This window comes from Schistocerca piceifrons, chromosome 2 (assembly GCF_021461385.2).
Source record: "Schistocerca piceifrons isolate TAMUIC-IGC-003096 chromosome 2, iqSchPice1.1, whole genome shotgun sequence".
NCBI classification, from domain to species: domain Eukaryota; kingdom Metazoa; phylum Arthropoda; class Insecta; order Orthoptera; family Acrididae; genus Schistocerca; species Schistocerca piceifrons.
In genome coordinates, this window is record NC_060139.1 from 262,475,151 (window position 1) to 262,488,663 (window position 13,513).

The 13,513-nt window shown below is 42.4% G+C and overlaps 1 protein-coding gene and 1 pseudogene across 1 annotated transcript in view; both read left to right on the top strand.

Annotated features, from left to right (window-relative positions):
- Nucleotides 1-13,513, top strand: part of LOC124775313 (frizzled-4) — a 473,590-nt gene that overhangs the window by 225,002 nt on the left and 235,075 nt on the right. The window lies entirely within an intron of this gene.
- Nucleotides 11,027-11,144, top strand: LOC124778644 (annotated as a pseudogene).

Sequence of the window (13,513 nt, forward strand, 5' to 3'; positions counted from 1 at the left end):
TATCTCACGTACTCATTTTCACGTTCTAGGTGCTACTGCTACAGTTTCCTATTGTGACAATGTGAAAATACGCACAATGATTTGGAGGTTTCTAAAATTCGAAAGAAATTACTCAGTCTGTCATCTTAAAATGCTCGATATGTCTACAGTGATGTCTGACAGCACAGTTCCACACCAGCAGATTTATCTGGCATTAGCACGATAAATATTTGATGATACGTTCGCATAATTTAGCCCTACAATAGGAAGACTTTGTTATACTGTGCTTGGATATTTTTCGACAGATAAAGAGTCTCGTGCTAGTGTGATAACTGTAATTAGACATTTCTGATACTCTACTATGAAAAATATGTTTTTCTCCTTTGATTGTTTTCACTTACATCCGTAGCAGCAAGAATAAATGTGTGAAAACAGGGCAAATAAGAGCAGGTCTAATAGCATAGTTTCGGTCTTAACATAAAATGTAAGCTAACAGCGTTATAGTACAGTAACGTGACGTTTCCTGTGTAACATTGGCGACATGAGCAGCACGCTATGCTCTGTCCATAGATATTCCTACTCTGTGCTTGGTGAGATCAATGGGCAAGACAGACTACATATTCGAATATACGGGCACAAAGATCGTACTTTTCTACTTCAAACAGCATTAACTCGCTGACGACAGATTTTTATCTTGGGAAATTTATCAAATTATACCTGCGAGACGTTTTTTTCCTGTTTATTTCGGTAAATGTAGGTTAAATGGTGATACTGAACAGATTAATTATAAAGTAAAACAACTAATAACTGCGAAACATATTTTAGAGTTGACGTTAGCGTCTGTATCGAATGATTAGTGATTTTTTTTTTCAATTTACATCTCTCTATATTTCATAATGGTTATCAGTTCAGAAACTGAACGTTTTCTTGTCATATACAGACCATTAAACCGTTAATGCTGTGGTACTTGAAGGTAATCAACAATCGCAGTTGTTTAATGTTCCGCAAAATTAGTTGGCATGCTGTTGACTGAATTTAAATATCAATGAATCTTGATTCCACATAATATAATTGCGTCCAGTGTACGCAGCCAACTCTCTTTTTGGTACATTTCATTACTGTCATAAATGCATAGCTATAAAGTTCACTTGAATGTATGTAGTTAGTGAAGTACAAGGTTACCAGTAATATGCGATCGCTGAATTATGATCTGCTGCATGAATGCATTGTTTACGTTAAGTTATTAACAAAGAAAAATCACGTTCGTTTGCTGTGGTAAACGAATGAATATGCATTGAAAAAATTTGTAGTAAGTAAACAAAAAACATATCACACTGAGAAAACAGGGCGTGGGAAATTGTTGACAAGAAAATCGGGTAGTATTCAGGCAGAGTGACTCAAATATGTTTCTCCTTATTTTGACAAGTTAAGTTGGTAATCGCATCCAAACCGTTGTCCAGTATTTCTCTCTAACACAGGCGGCGAGAGGCTTGCAGTGGATGAGTGTTCGGTTCTCGGGCTTGTCCATTCATAATAGGCTTATTTCCAGCAGTAAAATCACAACGGCTGCAGTTTCCAGATGCCTAGCTCAACTCTACACACACACAAACACACACACACACACACACACACACACACACACACACACACAGAGAGAGAGAGAGAGAGAGAGAGAGAGAGAGAGAGAGAGAGAGAGAGAGAGGCGCCTCTGACTTTTCACAATCCCCAGCAAAGACAACTACATCACAATTCATGAGAAGGATAGTTGCTACTCACCACAATCTTATACAGTCGCGACACTACAGCTCATTTTTCTTATACTATGCGACAGCAGCGCTCCAAGCGGCCAGTAGGCTACCCTTGGGAATACGATATCGGATTAGTGCGAATAGTATCAGTCATACTGATTTATAAGGTAGTTTTTGCAATAGGGAGCGTATGTAGTGCCATAACAAACCGACATAATTGTAAAATGACACCACATCTGTCTTTCTTTCGTTTCCTAAGGACCCTGGGAACAAAGAAACGGTTTATTGCAGAGAAGTTTATTTACTATTCGCTTGTAACCTACAGATATTTAATGAAGAATCTCGTATTCTTTTAAGAACAAAAACTTGCTAGTAAACAGTAGAAGAACGGATGTTTTGCAGAAAGGCGTCGTGTATCTAATCAACACGTGAAGTTTTCTTCACTGGACTTCCAGACTAATCAGTGGATATGGAGCGTAGAAAACTTGTATGTAATGCAATATCTACACTATTTAACGTGCCAAATAAGTCGCCACAGCTGTAGCGGAAGGGAAAACAACGCAGACGTGATAATAAAACATCAAAAGTAACAAAAGCTGTTATCCTTTTCACAATATTACCAATATTCCATACTGGATTTTACACACATCACAGAATTTCTCTGGCGTGCTGAGATTCTCATTTAAAGCTGAATTAATTAATGCTTTTAACAACTGAGTGCTCTCCCGTTTTAGTGTTACATATGTAACACTACAATTAACATAATTTTTTGCGTAATTTCCAAAATTATTCTAAATTATCGTTTTAACATTTGATATCAGTCATAACATACGATTTCCCACAAAACTGGCTTTCACGTTTTACAAATTTTGCTCCATCTAGTGGAGATACTGGAACAATGTTAAGACAAAAAAACAATATACCATAAAACGCTGATTGTTCAGAAAACTGGTGTAATGAGTCGGAGAATGTTAACGTTTCGTAGTCTCAAAATCTTTCGTCACTTTTCTTTACAGTAGTGTCATTAAAAAAAAAAACAGACAACATGTATTTTAAATATGAATGTCCGATGCAGATCACGTTTGTCACGTATTTCTCTGAAATGGCGACATCATCATTTTCCTTGATACTAAATGTGGTGGAAAATAAAACCCATGGCACAGAACCCAAGTTTAGGTTCCTTCGCCGGCCGGAGCGGCCGAGCGGTTCTAGGCGCTTCAGTTAGGAACCGCGTGACCACTACGGTCGCAGGTTCGAACCCTGCCTTGGGCATGGATGTGTGTGATGTCCTTAGGTTAGTTGGGTTTAAGTAGTTCTAAGTTCTAGGGGACTGATGACCTCCGATGTTAAGTCCCATAGTGCTCAGAGCCATTTGAACCTTTTTTTTAGGTTCCTTCCAGCAAGAAAGGTCGTAGAGTCAAAGTACTGAGGTTAAAACGTTTGCGCGTATCTTTGTTTGGTCGTTGACCTTAAAAACATTTTCCTTCTCATTGCAAGGGTCGAAACATTCCTTTGTACTTCATCAGTGGGCGAACTGTTACCACTATCGATGATAACATACGTAGAAATTATTGTGCTCAAAAAATATGAGATAAATGTAATATTCAGACATTTCCATTCGTACTTTTTATAGGGCAGTCATACACGTCGTTTATTAATATATTCGTAACATTTACAGTCAAATTAATTGACATCCGTTCGGTAACGATCTCAAAATTTAGCTTCAGTCTATAATTCAGTGCTTTAACCCTCAAAATGTGATTCAAAATTTTGGTATTTTGAAAACACTCTTACATGTCGAACTAAATAATACTTCAGTCCATCCATTTCCTGTACAAACAAACGCTGCACAAAAATTCAACATTTAAAACAAAAAAAAATCTTCACTGAAAACACTATAATAAAGAAAATTTAGCGTATATCCGACAAACTACCTGCAAGCGGCGCCCACCCGTTAGCTGCTGGAGACGTTTGTTTGCATCATAATGACGTGATGAACGGTCTATCTCATCTAAGTGCTGTGGGCCAGGTCTACACATGGAATTTACTAGACCCTGAATATGACCTCATCTCCAAATACAGACCAGCATGTACGTAAATTGTTTACAGAGAACCTATATCATTAATACTTATAAAAGTAATAAGAATATCATAAATTGTGCGGATTGCAATCACAATATAAATGTAAGTTTTGTAAATTTTATGCTTTACTTTTTGTTGTCCAGACGAATCATTGTTGTGGATAATAGAAGGAGCTTATTCCCCCAGGAGATATTCCAAGCCGGCCGTTGTGGCCGAGCGGTTCTAGGCGCTTCAGTCTGGAACCGCGCGACCGCTACGGTCGCAGGTTCGATTCCTGCCTCGGGCATGGATGTGTGTGTTGTCCTTAGGTTAGTTAGGTTTAAGTAGTTCTAAGTTCTAAGGGACTGATGACCTCAGATGTTAAGTCCCATAGTGCTCAGAGCCAACTGAATTATTTTTTGAGATACTCCAAGAGGCACGCCTTCATTCAGCAAATTAAACTTCTAACCTGTTACAGCTATTATGGGGTTAAATGTCACTGACACACTAAGTTTCTCACTAACCCGTACGCCTGCTCGGAAATTATCAACAGCTGGAACAGCTCCAAAGAACGGTAACTGTTTTCGACTACCATTCTGTTATTACAGGATTATTTTAAAGAAAAAGTCGGCTGTATAGGGAAAGTCTAGGGTTTCGATTTAAAAGAATTAAGTAGACGCAGTGATATCGTCGTTCTCCATTTAGAATTCGTGCTGACGGTTTACTTCAATATCGCTTTTCTTGAGATCCGTTTGTTGGGAAGCTTGCCTCAAAATCTGGTGCTTTCGCCTTATACGGTTCAAATGGCTCTGAGCAGTATGGGACTTAACTTCTGAGGTCATCAGTCCCCTAGAACTTAGAACTACTTGAACCTAACTAACCTAAGGACAACACACACATCCATGCCCGAGGCAGGATTCGAACCTGCGACCGTAGCGGTCGCGCGGTTTCAGACTGCAGCGTCTAGAACCGCTCGGCCACTCCGGCCGGCTTTCGCTTCATACAGCGGTTGACACGTCTTCATGTCGTCCTTAGTTTTGTCGAGGCACCATATTTTCGGACATTTGTGATGGCTGCATACTGCTCGTACTATCTGTGACATAATACTTGCATCTTGACAGCCCTCGGCGAGTCTTCCCTGTGCCTTATAATTAGTACTTCTGGTGTACTCATACCGTGTAAGACAGACACTTAACGTTTTGCATTCGTCTCAATTGTTAATGTTGATTCAATAATCCAGTTCTCCTGCGTAAGGGGCAAAACGGATACGCGTCAGTCGGATTGGGTTCGTCAAACATGACACACTGTACACACGCAGAACAGATGGCCGTAGCAGAGAAAAATTATAATTGCGTATTCTATGTTTGTTGGCGTATAATAAGTAGTACCATCCGAAACGATCAACTATCAGAAAAGATGTATCGATGCCGGTAAGCTTACAACGAATGCATCGAGGGAAAAAAAAATATGTGACTATTAGAAGCATCGTCTTTCATTACTCGTGCTTGCAGTACTTCCGACAGTCGTAAAAGCGTTTAAGCAGTGAGATATATGCTTGCCGAGCAAGTCAGACTCCTTGAATTACAGGGATGGCAGGACCGAGACAGTCTAATCCTAGAATTTCACGTCCTATCGATCCCTACTATCATGTCCGTGCAGCGAGCACGGAATCGACATGCCAAGGACGGCTCGTTATCGAACGGGCATCGAAGGCGGTTAAAAACAATTTTCCTGTCGGCTCCCAGCGGCGCGACACAAATCACACCGGTACTATATTTGAAGAGGGCGCGACACGGCACCGTATGAGATACGTGCCGTGTCTGAGGACGAGTGACATGTTTCGGGTCCGACTCTCTCCCTCCTCCCCACTGATAATGTAACGACTCTCGGAGACGTGGCGAGGACATTAATATGCTGACGGCATTGGTGCGCAGCGCTGACAGACGTAGTCGAGGAAAAATTACTGCCCGTCAGTGCCGTCCAAGATTTACCACAGTGTTCGAGGAAGTTGTTTGAGTTGTGGGGAGGTGGGGGGGGGGGGAGAGGGGGGGGGGTGAGTACTCGCCTGCAGAAGGACGCGCGTCCCACGACGGCGCTGGGCTCCCCCAGTTCCACCGGTGTTGGCTGCAGCCAGCCGCATTGCGCTCGTTACCGGGCCTCGGCGTTAGCATAAAGTGCGGCCGGGGCTGCTTTATGCGACGTGATGCATGCGGCGAGCGTGCGAGGTATAAATCGCACGCCACGGCCGCCTGCTGCCGGCTGGCGTCATTTGAGCAGCTGGCGTCTGCGTGAGACTTGTCCGCGGCTTGCGTGTGCCTCGACCAACGAGTTCAGTGACCTTTTGCCTCGCTCACATCATCTGCTATTCGCACAAGCAGACGCACACACATGTCGCAGTTAAACAGGGGAAGGGATTTGAAAGTTGCCGTTTCTGAGCCGAATAACTCATATGTAGGAATTACATTAAAGTCCACAAGCAATGACCGTGTGCAACTTGTGTTTGCTCCTTTCTTTCACGACATACGGACGGTAGTAGGTAGCGGAATTCAGATTTATACCTTGTTTCTTGCCACTCGCGGATCCAAGGTTCGGTTTTGGGGAGAGTCATACTTTCTCAAGGGCCCCTTGCACACTCAGCTTTGTCTGACAAGGAGAGGTGCAATGTACTTTTTGCAGCCACCTCTATGGTGGTGTAGGTTAAGAACCTAGGTATCACATCCTGAAGCCATTCACCCTGGTGGGCCCTCGTCTACGAGCAAAAGCCGAAAAACAATTTAGCCTGTTCCACTAGACCATTAATGTAATACAATAACTTTCGACTGCTGCTGTAGCGGTAATGTGTAGCATCAGAGACAGCCGGCACGGTAGCTCAGCCTGTTCGGTCAGAGAGCTAGCTGGTCTCTTCAAAAATGGTTCAAATGGCTCTGAGCACTATGGGACTTAACATCTGAAGTCATCAGTCCCCTAGAACTTAGAAACCTAACTAAGCTAAGGACATCACACACATCCATGCCCGAGGCAGGATTCGAACCTGCGATCGTAGCGGTCGCGCGGTTCCAGACTGAAGCGCCTAGAACCGCTCGCCCACAACGGCCGGTGGCTGGTCTCCGTAATAAAAAAAAATTAAAAAATGAGTGAGGGGTTCAACAACGAACTTCAGCAGATGTCATGTGACAACCACTACGACCAAATACTACGAACAAAATGAAAAAGCAGAGACAGGGAAATTAAAGGTGATGGTATCACGATCTTATAATTTTTCTTTTTCAAAAGATTTTATTTTTCTGCAGTTATTTGATCCAAATGTAATGTTTTTAAAATTTCTAATCGTTTGTCAAGTTATTTGAGCCATTGTATTAACTTTCTTATTCGTTCTGATTTCTGCATTGGGCTCAAAATCATGTTACCAAACACAAATTAGTTCATTTTTGTTTATTTTTTGCGTTTCATCTTGCATTTGTTTTGTGAGTGTGCGGAATTTAAAATGTCCGACAACGTAAATTCGTTAACCAGCAATTGTCATGACGGACGAATGGAGAAACTTGACGAAAAGCGACGAGAACTTTTACGAATGCCCTACGCTGTGCGTTGTCTGTTTACGAGGAGAGCTCTGTCCTTTCTGAAAACGCACCCGATTTTCTAAAGGCAAACGCAAAAGCGATGGTCGAACGAATCGCAGAGGAAACGATTCACTAGTGATGGACAGTATTATTGTTCAGGAAGATAGTCTCATTTTAAACAGCGAGACTGGTGACGAGGGTTTGTATGATGAGGTAAGCCTTTCCATACTGCTGTCTGATAATTTCCGGATTTCCTCGTCCGCTATTAACATAACTGCATATCCACCAATGATTTTGACCCCAATGGAGAAATGAGAACAAATAAGAAAGTTAATACAATGGTTCAAATGGGTTGGTAAAGGATTAGAAAATTTAAAAACATTACATTTGGAGCAAACAACTGCAGAAAAATAAAATTCAAAAAATAAGAGATATCGTAAGAACGTGACAATATTCGAACTCGCCACGTGCAGTTTACCTACCTGTCACGCGATCCATTACGCTACGGCATCAGTCGAAAGTCGAGGGGTTAAATTAATTCTCTAGATGAACAGGCTAAATTTGGGGGGGGGGTTACTCGTAAACGAAGGCCCACCAGGGTGAATGGTTTCAGAGCGGGATACCTGTGTTCTTAACCTACACCACAATATAGGTGGTCGCGAAAAGTCGATTGCATCACCTGGGGACCTCTCCTTGTGAGTAGGCCATGTTCACAACGGCCGCTTGCGCATCTGCTTTGCAGGGCTCACTTAGCATTCACACGCTCCGGCCACAATGCAGCTTTGGCCCAATCGTAAATCAGTAGTCCGAGTGTGTAGAGTATTTTCTGGCCGTGGCCAAATTAAATAACTGTGCTTATAAGATAATTGTTCTGTCTAGTGATATTATTTGGTAAGTTACAAAAGAGGAAGGTCAGTACGACGAAGTTAGACAAATTAGTGGCACCTAAAACACGTAACCCTTTGCCATGTTAATCTTTTGCAGGAGCTAAATATTGGAAAAGAGGATCGGTTTAACTACCTAGGACGATGAGACATTTTGTGTTGTTGGAGTATGTTACACTGCATATAAGGAGAAACGACACTGAAATGATCATATCAATAATTGCTTATGAAAAACTTATAGTAAACATAGAGATACTTGGCACTTCGCAGAAGCTATGCCGATTTGAAATTTTTTGATTTTTTTTCTTACCTTCATCGTTCAGCCACATCATTCTGGAAACACGTCGAGCCGCACAAGAAATACTGAAGCACTTCCTCTGACCAGCACGTGCCGTCTGCGTCAGTTCAAACGCCAACACACACCGCACAGGCCGAACACAGACAATTTTTTATGTCAGCAATCCATTCATACGCAATAATTTGTGTGTGCAAACACTGCCTGTACAGACAAGTCGGCGCAAATATCTCGGCGTGTAAAGGGCCCTTTACTCCCCCCTCCCTCGCTCCCCCTCTCCCACCCTCCCTCCCCTTCCCTCTTTCTCTCCCTCCCACTCCCCCTGCCTTCCAAAATATAATTTGCCTACATTCCCATTTTTCAGGGTGTCACAAATGCCTAGGATTTTAACAATAAAATATATAAAATGTTTTAATGTATAGCAATTCTAAAGATCTATGGGCATTTTAAAAGAATGGAACCAACCAGATTAACAACACTGCTTGCAGAGTTCTAAAAGACTTGAAGCAGAGGAAAACTTAAAACAAAAAAGGGATCATTGCAGCAAAAGAAGGCCTCAAGGAAGCAGGAATTACACAATTTGATACAGCAAACAGGGAAATTTTTAGGCCTGCCAGGAAAGCCTATGAAAACAGGAACAGCTTGAGGGAATATAAAAAATCTGGGCACAAAGGAGCGCTGAGACAAAACTCTGAAAATGTACCGTGTTGAACATCACATGTTCTAGCACGGCCCAAACATGAATGAAATAACAATAAAATGTTTTAATATAATTACTTGAATTATGGAAACGTTACACGTTCTAAATTTTATATGTTTCAAGTCCCTAGATTTCTTCCAAGTGCCAAATCGTGGAGAAAACGTTTCAGACATTCATCACTGGCTGGCGCATTATCTTTGTGCGAAGCAGTTCTGGAGCTCCAAATGGCTGCGTCAAGGACGCACAGTTTGCGTGGTAAGCAGAGTGCGTTTAAGCTTTTGTTCGTAAATGAAATACACCCTTGTAATGAAATGAGGTCATATGGTTTTCAAAAATTCATATAAAAGTGAAAAACAATGTGAGCAATACGTCTTATACTCATCCATGTCAAACAGCTATCAAAAATTCTTACTTTGAAACAAAAGAATGGAAAAATGTCATTGTATTAAAAAGAGGGGTGACAGTGGCTGTATTTCATCTGGAAGACCAGCCATATTTGTCAGTTACAAAACAGAGCAGCTATTTCTTCAACAGTGTAGGGAGTTTTGTAGAAAACTTTGCAACACATATCCGCAAGAAGGGAGCTGTGTAAGCAACAGAAGTCAGTACTGGAAAATAATTGTCTTGCATGTAATTTTGTTGTTTTCTTTTAAAACTTTAAAACATATGAGTAATTGTTTTAGTTGACTACAGTTCTACTAGTTAAAACATGACTGCTGTATATCTATACTTGTATTAACACAAATAAAACGTAGTTTCTTATTGGCACTCAGAACCAGTAAGTTCCCGGTATGGCAACTTGAGCGTTTCTAATGAATTATTTATTTAGCAATAATACAACACAACTTGTAAAACTAGCACAAACGCGATATTTTTCAATATTTTCTTTAAATATTACCTAATTTTGTGCTAACAAAAATGCTATATTTCTACAAATGCGAAATTCCGCCTGTGAATAAAACAATGCGTGTATTTTTGTGTCTAATACGAGTATTATAAAACGAATTTTAACAACTTTACTAACTTTATGGAAGTTATTATTACACTGCATCCCTGTCCGTAGGGCAATGGTAGGGAAGCCAGGTGTTATTTTTTTTCGTATTTCTGAGAGAGTAAACTGTGATGATAGTGGTGCATTGTTACGTCGGGTGTGTGTATCTCGTGCAGGACGAGAAGTTGATGAGTGTGACACAATGGGAGCGAAGGATGTAGGCAGATAAATTAAGCTGCAAATAACACCAAGATCCTGCGCCAAAATCGCCTACAATTAGCGAGAGCATTGTGGTAATGACTGAAGCAAATGGACCACTGCCGCACAGAGGCCGACAGCGTCGTCCCAGCAACACCGACTACTTGTAAGTCTTTTCACATCTGGCTGGCTTTGAGCTGTTGTAAGACACACTTAGTAAGTTTCATTGCAAACTGAATAACGACACTAGTCATGTAAAATCTTAATTTCAAGATCTTGTCGTTAACATCAGTGTTATTGGGCTATGATCCTACAGCTTTCCTATTATAATAGGACCGAGTTTCGGTAATGTGTCAAAGAAAAGATACATTTCGAAATTTATGCCAGTTTTGTTTTGTTCGAAAACAGTCTAAATAGTACACTAATAATAACTCAGTCAGTCAGCCAGTCCATTTCTTCAGTAATCTAAATATCAGAGAGAGTTTGCATGATACATAATCTGAATGAAAGTGCTACTAAAGCAATAATACGATAATTTAAATGCAGTAATACAGGCAGACTAAAACAATGTTTATTGAACTTCTTGTCTCATGACTGACTGGTGGAAGTTGCCAACGGCCTTGTCGCAGTGGTAACACCGGTTCCCGTCAGATCACCGAAGTAAAGCGCTGTCGGGCTGGGCTAGCACTTGGATGGGTGACCGTCCGGTCTGCCGAGCGCTGTTGGCAAGCGGGGTGCACTCAGCCCTTGTGAGGGAAACGAGGGAAACTGAGGAGCTACTTGACTGAGAAGTAGCGGGTCCAGTCTCGGAAACTGACATACGGCCGGGAGAGCGGTGTGCTGACGCCTATGGGCTGAGCAGGATACGGCGGCCGGTCGGTACCGTTGAGCCTTCCATACGCCTGTTAGGACGGAGTTTAGGTTTTTTTTTTTAGTTTTAGATTGATGGAAGTGTTTTCTGTTGCTTGTTTGGATGTTCGTATTTCGGCCTTGCAATTGCGCTGAATTTTAATTCCTTTTACTTCATGCGAAGACTTCCAAATTATTTAAAAATGTGAAATTCTGAATTTTTATTTGTGTTTGCCGTGCTGGTAAACATATCGAGCGAACGCATATTTTTTTCTAATATGGATAGCTCACCATTTAGCCTCTTCCTTAATGATCATTCGCATTTTTTTCCGAATTATCGCATCTGATTTTCTTCAGTAATCTAAAACTATCGTTAACATTTCTCTTTTTTATTTCGTAAAGTCTTCTCATGGTTTCGTGCGCGAACTACACTGCCTATAGCCGGCCGGGGTGGCCGAGTGGTTCTAGGCGCTACAGTCTGGAACCGCGCGACCGCTACGGTCGCAGGTTTGAATGCTGCCTCGGGCATGGATGTGTGTGATGTCCTTAGGTTAGTTAGATTTAAGTAGTTCTAAGTTCTAGGGGACTGATGACCTCAGAAATTAAGTCCCATAGTGCTGAGAGACATTTGAGCCATTACACCGATTTGGCTAACTGTCAAAACCCTGAATGGCCACCATTTACAGCGCGGAACACCGCGAGACGCGCAGGCAGTGAGTCGGTGAGTTTCTGGGAGGTACCGACAAGGAGGTGGAGCGACGTCGATTCCAGTGCCGTGACCAGCTGCGCTAAGTTCCGGGGCTGAGGATCCACTGCGCGAACAGCCCGATCGAGGTAGTCCCACAGATTCTCGAGTTGGTTTAAATTCGGAGAGTTTGGTGACCAGGAATGTACGGTAAACTCATCCTGACGCTCTTCGCACCACGCACGTACACTGCGAGCTGTGTGACTCGTCGCATTGTCCTGCTTATAGAAGCCACCGTGCCGAGGGAAAAGAAACTACATGTAGGGGTGGACACGCTCCCCACGGATAGATGCGCACTTGCGTTGATCCAATGTGCATTCCAGAATTACGGGATCACCCAGAGAATGCGACGAAAACATTCCCCAGACCATCCATCCTCCGGCCTGGACCCTTCCAACGACGGGTGCGGGGTGTCCGATGGAGCATCAAACGTGATTCATGTGAAAAGGCCACCTTTCCTCACTCGGTAGACGTCCAGTTCCGGTACTGGCGCGCAAATTGCAGCCTTCGTTGCCGAAGAACTCCAGTCGGACACCTGCTGCGGAGGACCATACGCAGCAACGTTCGGACGGTCGTTAAGGAGACACTTTTGGTGGCCCTTCGGTTCACCTGGCTGGTCAGTTGCTCAACAGTTCCCCGTCTGTTCCCCCGTACACATCTCCGGAGCCGTTGTTCACCCCTGTCATCTTTAGCTCGTGGTGCGCCACAGTTGCCTTGGCGCCGGTTTTGGATAGAGCCATTTTGCATGGAAGGTATAGTTGAACTACAGCGGCAAGTGAACAGTTTATAAAAGTAGCCGTTTCAGAAATGGATCTACCCTTGGTCCGAAAGTCAATGTCCATGCCCTTTTGGGGGTCAGATAAATCGCTTCATTTCCACATTACAACAATGACTCCTCTTTTGTCCGTGCCCCCCCCCCCCCCCCCCCGACAGTGCTAGTGCTGCCACCTGCCTTCTGTGAGTGGCTGGTGCACGTTGACGTGGAACATAAGGCGGTGGTCACGTTAATGGCACTGGACCGTGAATTTCGTCAGCATACGTAAGTAATATCATATAACCAATTGCTTAATGAACAGAATTCGTCCAATTGGTCTGGCTCCGAATTTAGAAGTAACTCCACGGATTTGCTTTGGATTACTCAAAATTTCATGATACTTTTCATTGTCTATGTTGTGTGTGATTTGAATTACAAAACCGTCATTCAAAATTTACTTAGGAAGAAGGTAAAGTTAACTGTAAAAGTAATTTGTACTCTTTCCTCGCTAATCAGTTATTGTTTTGGAAACAATAGCCTTATTTTTAATCCGACTAGGCCCAAGCGATAAGTCATTTGCTTACCCGATTAGAGACGGGGGTTGTCACAAAGTGTCACCATTTTTGCCACTAATTTTGAAACAATTCGTGCTTTTCTTTTTTTGGGAAATCTGGATCATACGATGACAGGGCGCAGCGCGCTGTCTGGAAGTCACACTTCCGTATTATATGTAAATAAAGATAAGTGTG